Source organism: Charadrius vociferus, unplaced genomic scaffold (assembly GCF_000708025.1).
Source record: "Charadrius vociferus isolate BGI_N301 unplaced genomic scaffold, ASM70802v2 scaffold173, whole genome shotgun sequence".
Taxonomy (NCBI): Eukaryota; Metazoa; Chordata; class Aves; order Charadriiformes; family Charadriidae; genus Charadrius; species Charadrius vociferus.
The window spans coordinates 7420163-7434061 of NW_009648369.1; positions in this window are offsets into that span (position 1 = coordinate 7420163).

The window sequence follows — 13899 nt, forward strand, 5'->3', positions numbered from 1 at the left end:
TTCCCAGGGGATGTAAAGAGCGTGCCCACGGCGGTGTTGCCGCTGCCAAGCGACACCTGCGCCGAAAAGAAAGAAAAAGGAGAGGAAAAAAAAAAAAAAAAAGTAATTTTGTAATTTTCATCGAACCCCTCGCCTGCCCAGGCTTCAGCTGGAGGGTTGTACGTGTCCGAGAGTTGCCCTGTCCCCTCGAGGCTGGATGGGGGATGCCCCTCACCCAACTTTAGCAGCCTCAGGTTGTACCTGCGGAGTCTAAACTGATCCTCCGGGCTTCCCCACAGTCAGGAGAGACGGGCATTTCCAGAGGGCTGTTCCTCTCACCTGTTGCACGACTTACTTTAGGAAGGGATGAATTGCCCTCAGGAAGTGCCCGTCTCTTGCCATCATCTGGTTGGGACATTGAAATGTGAGGTGGTTGACGTTAGGTGAGATGACTCCCCGTGTTTGTCTTTCCACATCTGGCTGAAGCAGTAGGTTGTCCTCAGATGTGACTAGAAGACGTACTATGACTTGTCTTAAGTAGAAAATGAGACTGCCTGACAGTAGCAGTTCATCTCTTCCTAAAACATATGAAATCTAAAATCTGTCATCTATAGAAGTTAATACCAATACACACTTTTACACCTAATTTTGCACATTATGGAAATGAAACTCAAAAATGATAAGCTCATTTGACCACAATTTCCCTCTGAGGCAGTGTCAGTGATGGGATTGTAACCTAGTTCTTCTGAGTTCCTCGTCTTGTGCTCTAATGTGAACTTCTGAGAAGTGAGAATTTAAATATTTTAAGACACTTCATGAAAAAAATCTAATGATGTTCTTTGGTTCGTATATGAATCATCTTTAAGTATCATTTTTATCTAGAAGTAAATTTACTACTTTCTTCACAGTGGAAATAGTTTTGTCACCTAGTCATAAGCATTTCTGCTTTCAGTGTTTGTGGATGAGGATACTATTTCTCTTCACGCCTGGCCTTTTCCCAGTCTTCAGGTTTAATTAACTGAGAACAATAATGCCATCTCTTTATTCTCATGATAGACAGACATACATCCTCAAATAAATACAGTGAATTTCAGTTTCTTGGGGTGCAAGTTGTATACCTAAGTTCCTATGGGTCAAATAGTGAGTTTCTTAGACAGATGTGTTTACTTTGAATGGCCCTTTTCTCTTCCATTCAAATATTTATATGGCTGTCTTTCTAGAACAGCATTTTTTTGTTCTCATTATTTTTTTAACATATGCAAAGGCATCACATCATAAATGGAAGAGAAAAAAGGGTGTGTTTGGTGATATGACATTCTAAGACTGACATCAGCTATTTTTCACTGTGGCAATTATACTAATCTGTTGATGGTAACAAACTTACCGTGTCTCCTAAACCCAGGGGCTACAGCCTGACAGTCACAGGAATTAAGCTGATTTACAGCAGTTAAGGATGTAGTATTCAAGGTCTGTAGAACTAGAAAGTGAATTTGAAAAAAAAAATATAAAAAAAGGATTCTATTCAAATATATGCATTTAAAAATTTCACAGGACTAAGCATAACAGATGGATGCTATTAATCTCTGGAATTGTGTAAATGCTTTTCTAATGATTGTCAGAAATTATATGCTCTTTTATGGCATGACCTTCACCAACTGCAACATTTTAAATTAAGTTATGGAAACAGTCTAATAGGTTTATATTTAAGGCTGTAAAACAGTGTTTAAATATTTTGATTTTTTTTTTTTTGTAGCTGTTAATGTGCTTGATTGTTAAAGCTAGTCCAAGTTGAAGGCCACTTTCCGTAGGTAGGTCTTTCATCAACAGTTTCTGTTTTCTAAACACTTTACATTTTTCCCGTTTAAAGTCTGCATCTTTTTAGGTTGCGCTCGCACAGTTCACACTTCCCACATTTGCCAATCATCAAGGCTACATGGAGTAATTTTTAGATAGTTCTAAGCAAACAAAACATTATTTCATCTTTTCCATGCAAAATAGTGGAGAACAGACTGCTTCAGCAAACCGCAGGTGCAGAAGGAAGGAGTCTGGGTCTGAGGAAGGCTCTGCATTTCTAAGCAGGTGCAATATCTCCTGCCAAATTTTAACCATTTCCTTTGTGTCTTCCATGCTTTTACAAGTCTGCTCAATGAGGGTATTCCATCTCTTGCTGAAGCACTTACAAGCCCTTACAATCCACATCGCTCCAAGACCTCTATTCAACATGCTTCCAACACCCATTTTCTCATTTCAGTCCTTTTGGCTGCACAGTCTGTCTCATTGGTGCTTCATGCTCTGCCTCCACCTCTCAAGAACTTTTTCCCTCAGTTTCTCATCAATCCCAAATTTAAATTATGAATATGAAGAAGTTGCCTTAAAAAAACCCCAATGAACACAGCAAAAAACCCTCCAAACTTATAAGCATAGTTACATAAAACTGTGATTAAAGGACACTACAGAAAAATCACAGGAATTATGCAAATCAACTGATTGAAATAAACCTCTCCATTTGAAGGCTTCTGTTGATGTTAGAGGATGTTACAAAAGCAGTACACAGTGTCCGCAGAAGTGTATTTTCACGGCCTACTGGAGATGCTTGTTTTGTCTAAGCTATTGCGATTAAGTTTACTTTAGATGATTTACTTCTGGGAGCTGATGGAGGCTTATTTAGCAAGGCAGTGAGCACAGTCTTGGCTGCTCTCAGGCCAGGGCACTGGCAGTGCAGCCTCACTCTCTTCGCACTCCCATTGACCAACTTCAGCCTCATTAACCAAGGTCATAATCTTTCCTTGCACCAGGACATGCTAATTTGCCGTGTTGCTAACCCTGGTCCTTTCTTAGTAACCCTAACAATTTTTTCCTCATTCTGAGCATAGGAAAGAAACCTGATAACATCGTCATCTCTGGCTCTGTCCTGGTCTACTCCAAGGGAGTGAACTTGCATTTTTCCATCGCTGTTTTTTCCTTGTGTGTCTTTTTCCATCCTTGGCATTTTGACACTCTTGCATTTATGTTTAATTTACTACAGTGAAAACTCTTAAAATATGTAACAAAATAGATAGCCGGTAGCTTGTTTTTTAAACCTTATTTTTTTAAATGTTCTTATCATCTTGCCTTGAGCTGAGCTTTGGAGCCTTGGACCCCCATTGCTAATAGTGGAGCTGAAACCTCTGTTGATTTGAATGAGTGGAGGACATTTGTGCAGAAAAATTTAGGAATGCATGTTTCAATAAACAACCAAAGATAAAAAAAAAAGTGATGATAAGGGTGGGAACTTTTCTATGTATTATAAACTTTCTCTAGATTGTAGAAATCTGCCCATTACAATTCTGTTAATGCTGAATCTCAGATGCCCAGAAACTCACTCCTATTTCAGATTGCAATCTGGTCTGCCTGTAGGCATCTATACATAAAAGGAACCAGGAAGGATCTTCTTTGCCTGAAATTCTTTAAAGTGCCATACTCCATGTGTACTTCTTCTGTGCCTATACCTTCATTACAATCTCAGTGTACCTACGGCCTCAGAGATGTAAGAAATTAGTCCTTTGAGCAACCTGTGATCTGGATCACAATGGATGTAGACGGTGGAGTTGCTCACTTTTTGCAAACAGCTTGTCCACACCTTGTGGACAACATGTTTTCCACATACCAAGGCAAGGCCATAATGTCCAGATCTGGGCTATTCTGGGTAAACATATACCTGCCAGCCCTATAGCAGCAGGCACACTACATAAGTAACCACACTTTCTCCACCTAACTAGTCTGGGAGTGTCCTGAGATTTTGATCCTTGAGCTTTGGACAGCTTCTGTCCCTTCAATCCGATGATAGTGTAATATAAGACGGTAAAACTCACTCAAGAAGATAACTGTGGCCACAGTTATGCCCTTTGCCTCTTTTCGGCTTTTCTCCTGGCTTCTGATGACCTCATGATTCTTGCATTCATAGGGTCACTTGTAAGTGAAATTGGCCAGGGACTGTTCTCTGGCCCTGAGATATGGTATACCAGTACAATTGTCCAGCTGAACTCTCTAAAGTCCAAAAATGGGTGGCTGCATCCAAGCTTCCTATTAGGAATTATTCCTAGCCCATTTTAATCCCTAACCTGTGTGGAAGAATAGTAGCTGGCCCATGCCAAAACTTCACAAAAGACCATGCTACCAGTTTAATAGTACGAATAGTACTGTGCTGGTCCTTCAACCTGTGACCTGGCCCTGTGTGGCCAGCTGGTTAGACTTAGCCCTTGAAGGACATGTGAAGCCAAGAGTATTTTTTGTCAGATAACACTTGTAAAGACCCCAGACTTAATTTCTGCCTCTGGATCAAGTGATACAACCAAAAGGATATTGTAGTAGAAAAAACTTTGAGGAATGATGGGAAGACACTACATTCCTTTAAACATGTTTATCCTTGGAAGACTGTTAGGTAGACAGGATCCCCAGCAGGGAAGACTCATCACTTTTCAGCTGTCAGGGAGCAGCCAGGCAGGGTGCTGGGCAGTGTGTGGGGAACTGGGGGTGCCCTCACCCCCCAGTGCAGCTCCCCCAGTGCCCAGTGAAGGGAGCAGAGCAGGGGTGGGGAACTGGGGCCAGCTGAGGCCCATCCAGGAGGTCATGGCAGCCATGAAGGCCATCCCAACACCGGCAGCCGAGCCTAGGCATGGGCCTGAGCTTCAATGCAGCTCCCAAGTCAGGGGCTGAAGCCCCATCCAAGACTCCTCAAAGCTCTTTATCACTAACTTTGCTTTTGTCCCAGACATCTGATCCGAGGTTCGTCTTATCAAAGCTGATCTTGAACACAGGCAGCAAACCCTGAGGTAGCAGGGGAAGAACTTGTAGATCTTGCTGGTGCACTCAGGGCCCTGACAGTAGCATCATGTTCATTCATTGGAGTATGAAAGAAAAATAGCTGAGGGACTAGATTTTCATTTAGATGTCTGTCTCTCCACACTAAATGGAAACTGAATGCACAGGCATAGGCACTTTTTTTTTTTTTTTTTTTTTTTTTTTAATGCAAAGAAACCTTCCCCAGCATTACAACAATATGTTTTATGAACTTTTGAAGAATTGGATGCTGATAAGCATAAAGTCAGATCAATTATCATTGAATCTTATTTCTTGATCCGTGTATTTCCAGGATGATCTCCTTTTTGATGTTATTTTGAGCATTCCAAAATGTTCTGACATACCACTATTTTCATATAGCGACAGAAGAAACAAAACACCACCACCACCACCCTGTAAGCAAACATGACCACATGTTGGGAAAATTTGACCACATTTTTTTCCCATGACCACATAGGGAAAATTTGCTTATTCATAGCAGAATATTTACACTTACACAGACTGCTTTTTCGTTCAGGAACATAGTCTAAAAGTTCATATTGTTTACATAAATTTCATTTTACTTTTAATCTCTGTTAGGAAATAAAATAAAATACAGTCTAGCCTTTTGGTGAGCCTAACCAAGTGACTGTAGCTGCAGAATCTGTTTTTCAGTGGCTATTTTGGTAAAGTAAGCTTGATCTTAATTTTGCTAATTCAATCATATATTGGTCCAAGTAGGTTCAATATAATAATAGAATTTTTATTCAGGGTTTGGTTGTTTGGGTTTTTTTTGCAGTAAAGATGCAATTTCACATTATATTTAATCATGAATGAGAGGATTCCATTTGATAATGAACTTTAACCCCAACTACCTACTCCTTCAGCTTCTTTTATAGCTGATCTTGTGATCATGTAGTTACAGGGTGAGTTTAAATTTACAGTACTGCTGTAACAAGATGTTGAATGTGTGCCAGATGAAAAACATTTTTTTTAACGTTGTTGGCACTCCGTAGCTGGTACTCTGAAACTGAAACAGTCACAAGTATCGGTCCCTTCTGAATATATGATTTTGACATGGCCTTAATAAAGGTGGTTACATTGTTCCTTCTGCAAAGGAAGGATGACAATGGCAGACTAGTAGAAAAATTCCCACAGTATCCTCTAGCTCTAGCTACAAGGAAATCTAAAATAAAAATGGCATCGTAACATTTGTACAGGGAAAAATATCTCCAGAAACTAGTGCAGCTTCAGGAAATAAGCTAACAGAAAAAAAAAAAAAGAAAAAAAAAAGAAAGAAAACTATTTGTAACTGTCTTCTAATGCAATCTTATTAGATGGGCTACTGACACAAGGCAAATCAACTTTTTGATGTCGTTCTTCAACTAACATTTTACAACTTCAGGCAGCACTTTCCTAATCAGTTTTGTAGATTGGAAGTCTTTTGAGAAATATCTGACCATAAGGAGTAAAGTAGTGGTTCTTCACATAACCATGACATTTTCAGTGTGTGACTCTCTACTAACGATGTGTTAACTCTATCCCTACATGACCTAATGAGAAATACATAATAAATATGTATCTAAGTGTGCATTGGTTAATTATTATTATCTTATTATGAGCTGTTTTCCAAGCTCCTGAAAGAGAAAAGGCAAAATGGTTTCTCCAGTATAAGACATGATTTTTTCTTATATTTCCCCTTTAAAACTAGAGACATTATCCATTATACATAAATTTATTTTATTGCAAAGCTGTTGGCAACCTAAAATTTGCCTTCGTGTATTATAACAGGGTTTTTTGCTTGGCCCTTTCCTTTTTCATATGTACTTTGGCATCCTTTATTAAGTCATTGTTCTGTAACTGCATTCTATTATAATTCTGCTAATTTTTAATAATATGTATGATATTTCTGCTGCCCTGAAGGACTCCCATGAAAATTAAATGTTTAAATAAAATGGCCACCTAATGCCTCTTTCTGTTAGGCTAGTTAATATTTTATAAAATATTTTTATCTGTGAGGCTTGCAATACCTCAAGTCCAAAAAGACTTTCTAAATATTATAAGCAATAACAAATACCCCTTGACTGAATAGCTAAGAAGAAATTCAATCTGTGTGACAGTTGCTATTCATAAACTGTTCGAGCTTCACTCTCATGGTTTATGATATTAGCTGAACCCTTTTGACTGAGTTACAGAACTAGATTCAGTCAGGGAATGATACCTTGCTATATATAAATACCTTTTGCAGTTAGCCTCTATTTTTCTTTTTCAAATACAGAGCCCGATCCTGGAGACCTATGTCATTCAAAATTCATATCAATTTTACTGCCAGGCCAGCATCATCCTGCCTATAATACGGAAAAGGCTGTCACCAGATACATGCACACAATTTCCTTTGAATCCAATGAGAATTCTGTGTGCATTCAAAGAAAGAATACAGCCTCAGATGCTTAGAAATGACAAATGTACACAATTAGAATTCACTCAGTTTGCTAAAGTGTATAAGTATTGAATAAAATCATTGAGACTGCACTGTGATGCTGTTAAAAATAAGTTTCTGCTTGACAAAAATGGAGTAGTCCAAATTTCTAAGTTCAATACTATTTCCAGTAATAATTTCCAAACGACATTTTTCCAGCTTCTAAACTCAACCTTGGGTGTCAAATACAAGTAAGTGTCTATTCATGTATGTCATTCTTCCAGCTAAAAGTCTGGCTGACCTAATTAGACTCACAGGTTAACCCTGTTATCTTCATACTTTTTTTTTGGTAATCATGTCCATACAAACCTATTGTTTACAAAAGATTTTTTAGAGATGTAGCATACTAAACTTTAACCAACTACTTTATGTATAATGCATAAATGAGTGTAGACTACAGCTCATTTTACTTAGCTGTGTTGTTTGTTCAATAATAATGGAAGTAAAAAGCCATGCAAAATTCATGTTTATCCCTAAGTTTAGAAGATGCAGCATGACTTGAATATACTCAGGATAAGCTGTATAAAGTATGACAGTCCTTTACCTTGACTTCTTCCTCTCTGCTAAAAAAACCCCAGAAATTAATGTGATTTTGGGACAGAAAAAATTGTAGAGAAAAAGAAAGAAAAAAAAAATCCGATTTAAGGTAAGACTGGTTTTGCACTTGTTTGTTTTATGCTGAGCTTTTCTGCAAAGTCTCTTAGTGATCCTGGTCATGTCACTGAGAGCTAGGCTGGTGCCATCAATTATTATTTAAAATGAAAGAACTAGAAGCACTTTTCTGTTTTAAAACGTGGGCACGTTACTCCTCTTAGGTGTGAAAAATCTGGGTTCAGTTTCTTATGTAGCCACAGTGGTTTAAATCTCTGTCATTCAGTTTAAGTGTATGTACTAGTTAGACACACTACAGGCTATCTGGCTCTTCTCCAGTCATCGCGTTGTAACCTTGCCCTTGTTAAGAAAATAATTCAAGGAAACACGAATGAAACTTTTGAATAAGTGATTAGAGTACTCTCCTAAAGGCAAAAAAACCTGGGTTCCTATTTCTGTTCCCATAGTTCAAAGACTATTTAATGTAAAAATGGAAATAGCCTTGAGATGAGAATGTTCCTCCAAAAATAGGTGCTTCATTCTTTCCTACAAAGCAGAAAAAATAACTGGATCCTACTTTTCTGATAACTGTTTTCTGATCTGACTGCTGATTACAGAAATGTGTGGGCAAGTGCATCACCATTTGTGGCAGGTGTGACTTAAGAAACCATGATTTTTGTTGTGTTCAGGCCTGCGGTGGATGGCCGATGTTGCAGAGCACAGCACAGATCCCCAGAGGCGACCCCTGGGGATTTAGCATGAATTCACAGCGGGCCACTGTTGATAGGTGCTGTGCTGCTTACACTCAGGAAACTTCAGGCATGTCTGTAATGAGAAATGCTAACCTCTCGTAAACTCAAATCTACAGTCTCTCATGGGTTTAAGTACCTCCAAGTTTAGGCAGCAGCTGTTGCTTTGCTTTTCAGATTACTGTTTTCTACCTAAACATCTCAATTTTCTCCAATTCCTGCTTTAGATGTTTAAATCCGTTATTGGCTCTATCCCTTAGTCTCTGTACAGTTTATCTTCCCCTATGTAAATGGGAATGTTTGTGCTTCTTTCACCTCCCTTTACCTTCTGTGTTGCCTGATAGCAGTTATATAGGACAAGGGCTGTCTGTTTGTTCACAGTAATTCTCACGTCTGTTTCTTTTGGGGATTGTTCAGATCTTTACTGAAACAAATTTGTACTTAGAAGAGTTAGGTGCTAAATAATATAGTGAACATAGCTGTTCCTTACTAGGAAAAACAGTAAAAATCTGTGGCAATGGGACATGGTAATTTAGGACATGAAAGACGATAGAGCTACAATGTCAGTGCTGATCTGGGAAGACAATATAATACTGTTAATGAAACAAATTATGTTAATACATCTCTGCAGGGGACATGTAAGTGAAATGCAGCAAACATGGGATATGGAGGTATTGTCAAACAGAAATTAATTTAAATAATATAACTGCATGCTCATTTCATTTCACTTACCCGTTCCCTAGACCATCACTGATGTTTCACACACAGTGCTGTAAGAATCATATTATTTGGATGTCATCAAGTTTTGGGGGGGTAATAGTCCACAATATGGATGAAATTCTGGGTGCAAAAGCACAGCCCATACAGCCCCTGTGTTGTGTTTGGAGAGTAAGAGAGAATTGCTAACGATAAATGGCCTTTGAAGACCTTGATCCCTGGGTAAGCTTGCAGAGATTGTTGTTCTGTGACCATTTCCTAGGCAGATATTCATCTGAGGCTGAGATGGTAACCCCATGTCCAGAATAAGATGAAATTCACAATTATAGAGAACTGATATGGCCAGTGATTCTTTTAGCTTGGTTAAAAAAAAGCCACTTGTGAGTTGTGCTGCATACAAAACTTTACCAGACATTGAAAAAAACACCTCCAAAAAAATTTAAACTATGAAAAAAAAATATTTCTAAGTCAAATGTATTTGACCTGAAGAGTGGGATTTTTTAAACATGCACTTTTTTACTTGAAAAAAAGATACAGATAATTAAATATGAAGCATCAGTAGGTGGAAACTGAAATTTCTTTTGAAAGATGAGGGACTTTTTCTCCCTTAATTAGAAAGACTAAATGGTAATGTCAAAACAAAATATTTAGAATCTTCAAAAATGCTGAATATTTTTGGTTTGAAAGGTTTTGCTGAATTTAACTTGGACTTGAAAAATATTTTTGATGACTGAGTAATATATTTATTGGTACACAGAGTATTTGCCAAAAGAAAAAAAAAAAAGTAGCTGTTCTAATAAACCATCCTGACAGTAGCATGTGAGCCGGGCTGAAGACTACAGTCATATGTGGTATGGACACATGAAATGCTTTTCCAAGACCAGAAATAGATAATTCCTTGCAACCCCAGAGACACCTATACAGGAGAACTGTGCTTTGATAACCTCCCCTCACCAAATATGATTAAGCTTTATTATGTGGCTAGTTGAGGATTACAGAAATAAATGAAGCTAACAAAGAGGAAAGAGTCTGCAAAGAACCAACTGTAGTAAATTAAACTGAAAATGGTGTAAGTCACATATGTTCATCTCAGCTGTAACTGGGTTCATGATTCTTAGCGAATCATTTATTTGACACATTGTTTCTTTTTCTTTTCCTCCTTTTTTTCCCCCTTCTGTTTGCAAATAGCTTATGAAAAAAATAACTGTTTCATCAAATGTATTGATTGGGCAAAAGTATTTTCTTGAATAATTTCTGCGAACAAAAATTGCTTCTTGTTTTCATATTAAATTTCTTGATTATTCCTTTTGCTCATGAGGAGAAGCTTGTAAAAAGTACTTAAGGTATGAAAATGTTTGGGGCACACAGTTTAAACTCCTAAGTCCTCTGTGTAAATGAAACAGTGAGAATTTCCATGGTTCCAGGAAAAAGTCCCATCAGTACAAGATAGCTGGAAGACAGAAAAACCCAAACAAATCCAAAGGAGAAACAAAACACTATGTTTTTTAAAAATAAAATTATTAACCCTTTGGAAAAACACAAAGCCCAACAACAAAAACTAACAGAGTAATGCAATGCCTGTAATATCTAATGTTCAAGACTGAGGGTATTTTATGGAACAGTCAAATAAAGTCATTGGTTTCCTTATACTCAAAGGAAAAATGAAAAGAAACACTTTTGTAGATTAATTATCTAATGTGTCCCCTTCCTCACCAATATCTCTGTGAGTACTGGTAGCTCATATACACTGTTTTGAAGGTCTCCACAGTTCTAGAGTCCATAATCTCCCCGAAGACCTATTTCAGCACTTTGCTATTCTTACCACTGTATTACTATTTTCTAATATTCTAACCCAAATTTCAAACTTTATTGCAGTTTAAACCCCTCATTCTGTGATTCTATGATTTCTTGTTCCATCTCTTGGGTCATGGGGAATGATTTATTCCTTCTCTCCTACTTCTAGCCTATTATGTATTTGAAGAATTTCCTCTTTTAGTCTTTTAGTCATCTTTTTTTTTTTCTTTTTTTTTTTTTTTTTTAGGTTAAAGAATCATAATTCATGCAGGATTTTTCTCTCCAGTTATGTTTTCTAGAATCCCAGTTGTTCTTATTATTCTACTGAGCTCTCTTCAATTTTACATCTTTCACAAACTGTGGTGCCCAAAATTGGAAAAAGAAACCCAGCTGAGGCTTTAACAGAGCAGAGTAGAACAGAAGAATTGTTTACAAGCTGTCTGTCTATTTATACCCTTCATTATGGTCTATGCCTTTTGCAACAGAGTGGCAATGTTGATTCACATTTAGATTGTCATCCAACTACACCTTTTCCTGTGAAACCATTACGTTGTCGGGTTATTTCCCACATCCCTTTTTCTGACCTTAAAATTTTAAAATCTATCAGTCTTGTAAATCACTACAACTTACTTATTGGTGATTATATTCACAAAGTCTTTCATCTTAGCAGAACTCTGTATCAATAAATCTCCTGTTGACAGAGCAGTCCATCTGTATAAACTGAAAGACCCTGAAGAGAAGTCAAACTCTGCAGAGTTTGAATAAGATTTAAGTTGCAGATGGTCCTCTACAGAGGAAAAAATTACTTGCCATAGCTGATGTCCAGTAGTTAGAATTCATTGAATCTTTCTTCAGGTAAAATTAATCTATGGAAATGGAGTGAAAAAGTAGTTGTAATTAGTGTAAAAGCTTTTAAGAATAGAATACATATTCATGGAAATTATTAGTAATGGTTGCCCAGCTGTATTCTTATTCCTAAGCAATTCAGGTTTTCTGAAGTACACTACTTGGAAGGACTAAGGTTCAGCATCAGGGCTTTTTTTCTATCCTAGACTCATAGAAGTAGTAGTTGGAAGGGATATCTGCTAGTGCATTAGATGCACCTCCTGCTCAAAGGGAGGCTAATAGCAATCCTGGATCTACATCAGGTGTGTTTTTTTCTAACTGTGTCTTAGAAAGGATAGAGATTTCCCCACTTTGCAGACTGCTGCAGAGCTGTGCTATCTGTATAGTGAGAAATCTTTTCATAATGTCCAATTTGAATTTCTCAAGCTGCAACTTGTCACAGCTGCTTCTTGTTAAATAGTCTGCCACTACAAAAAAGAGTTTGTCCATGTCATCTTTGTAACTGCCCTTCTTCTGGTAGTAGGCTGCTTTTGGATCATCCTTTAACCTCATCTTTGCCAGACTAAACACTTACAGGTCCCTCCATATCTTCTAGGCCATATGTCCTAGGCGTCTGAACAGCTTGTTTGCTTTCTGATGGAGCCTTTCCTGTTTCCTAACACTCATTTTGAGCTGTGGAGCCCTAAAATGGACATGGTACTCCAGTTGCAGCCTTGTCAACGCTGTCTAGAGTACCATGCTAAGTTCTGGCCTCGCTTTTACTAGTGTAGCCCAATGTGCACTTTATTTTATCCATGTTGGCAGCACACTTCTGCTCATATTCAGGTTGATACCCACTGTAATCCCCAGGTCTTTTTAGGGAGGTGCCATTCAGCCAGTACTGCTGCATGAGGTTATTCCACCCCACATTCAGAACTTAGCACTTCTCCCTCTTGAGCTTCACAAAACATGTTACCCCAGTCTTCAGTTTTCTCAAGGTCCCTAGAACTGTATCTGTATCATCTAGTGTGTCAGTTCTTCAAAAAATGTTCTGGGGGAACATTCTGCGTCATCATCCAGGAGAAGGTATTGAACTGCAATGTCACTGCTTTCAAACCCTAGAGTACTTGTTTCGTTACCAATATTTAGACCTCAAGCCATTGAATACTGCCTTGGACCCCAGTGGTGCACCACCCTTTCTCAGCCTCCAAACAAGAATGTGGTGAAGGTCATTGCCAAATGTCTCAGTGGAGTGCAAGTTACAGGAACTGCTACTCCTTATATTCCCAGTCCGTCATTTTGTCATGTATGATTTGCCTTTATAAATCTGTGCTGACTGTTCTTGATTGCCTTGTCCTTTGCATGCTCATAAATGGGTGCTGGGAGGATATACATCCTCCATCCCACCAGGGACTGCACTTAACATGTCCACCTGGTAGTTCCCTGGGTTGTTCTTCTTACATTTCTTAAATATGACCCTGATCTGTCATTGCCATAATTTTTAATAGTGAGTAAACCGCTTTAAAATCACATCGGCCAACTCTTCTACAGTCTTGGGTATCTTTTCAGGCTCTATAGATTTAATAATACAGTTTTTCTAAGTAATCCCTTTCCTGTTGCTACCCAATCATTCTTCTTTCCAAACCATGCTGGTAGGAGCAGAGGGCTGGGAGGCTTGCCTGGTAAGGGTGAGGCAAAACCAAAGTTTTTCAGTTTTCCTTGGCATTCATTGCCAGGTTATCATCCCCATCCATCATTCATTCTGTTGGTTGCTGGCTTAATTTTTCTCTTTTACTGTCTCACCAAAATAGATATCTAGGTCATCAAGCATGTTGAATGCTGCAGTATGACCTACTTTAGTAATAATGTGGCATCTCCTTCCCAGCAGTGGTCTCACTATCCCCTAAAAATGACCCTGCTATTGCGTTGTTCTGTGGGAGATGTGTG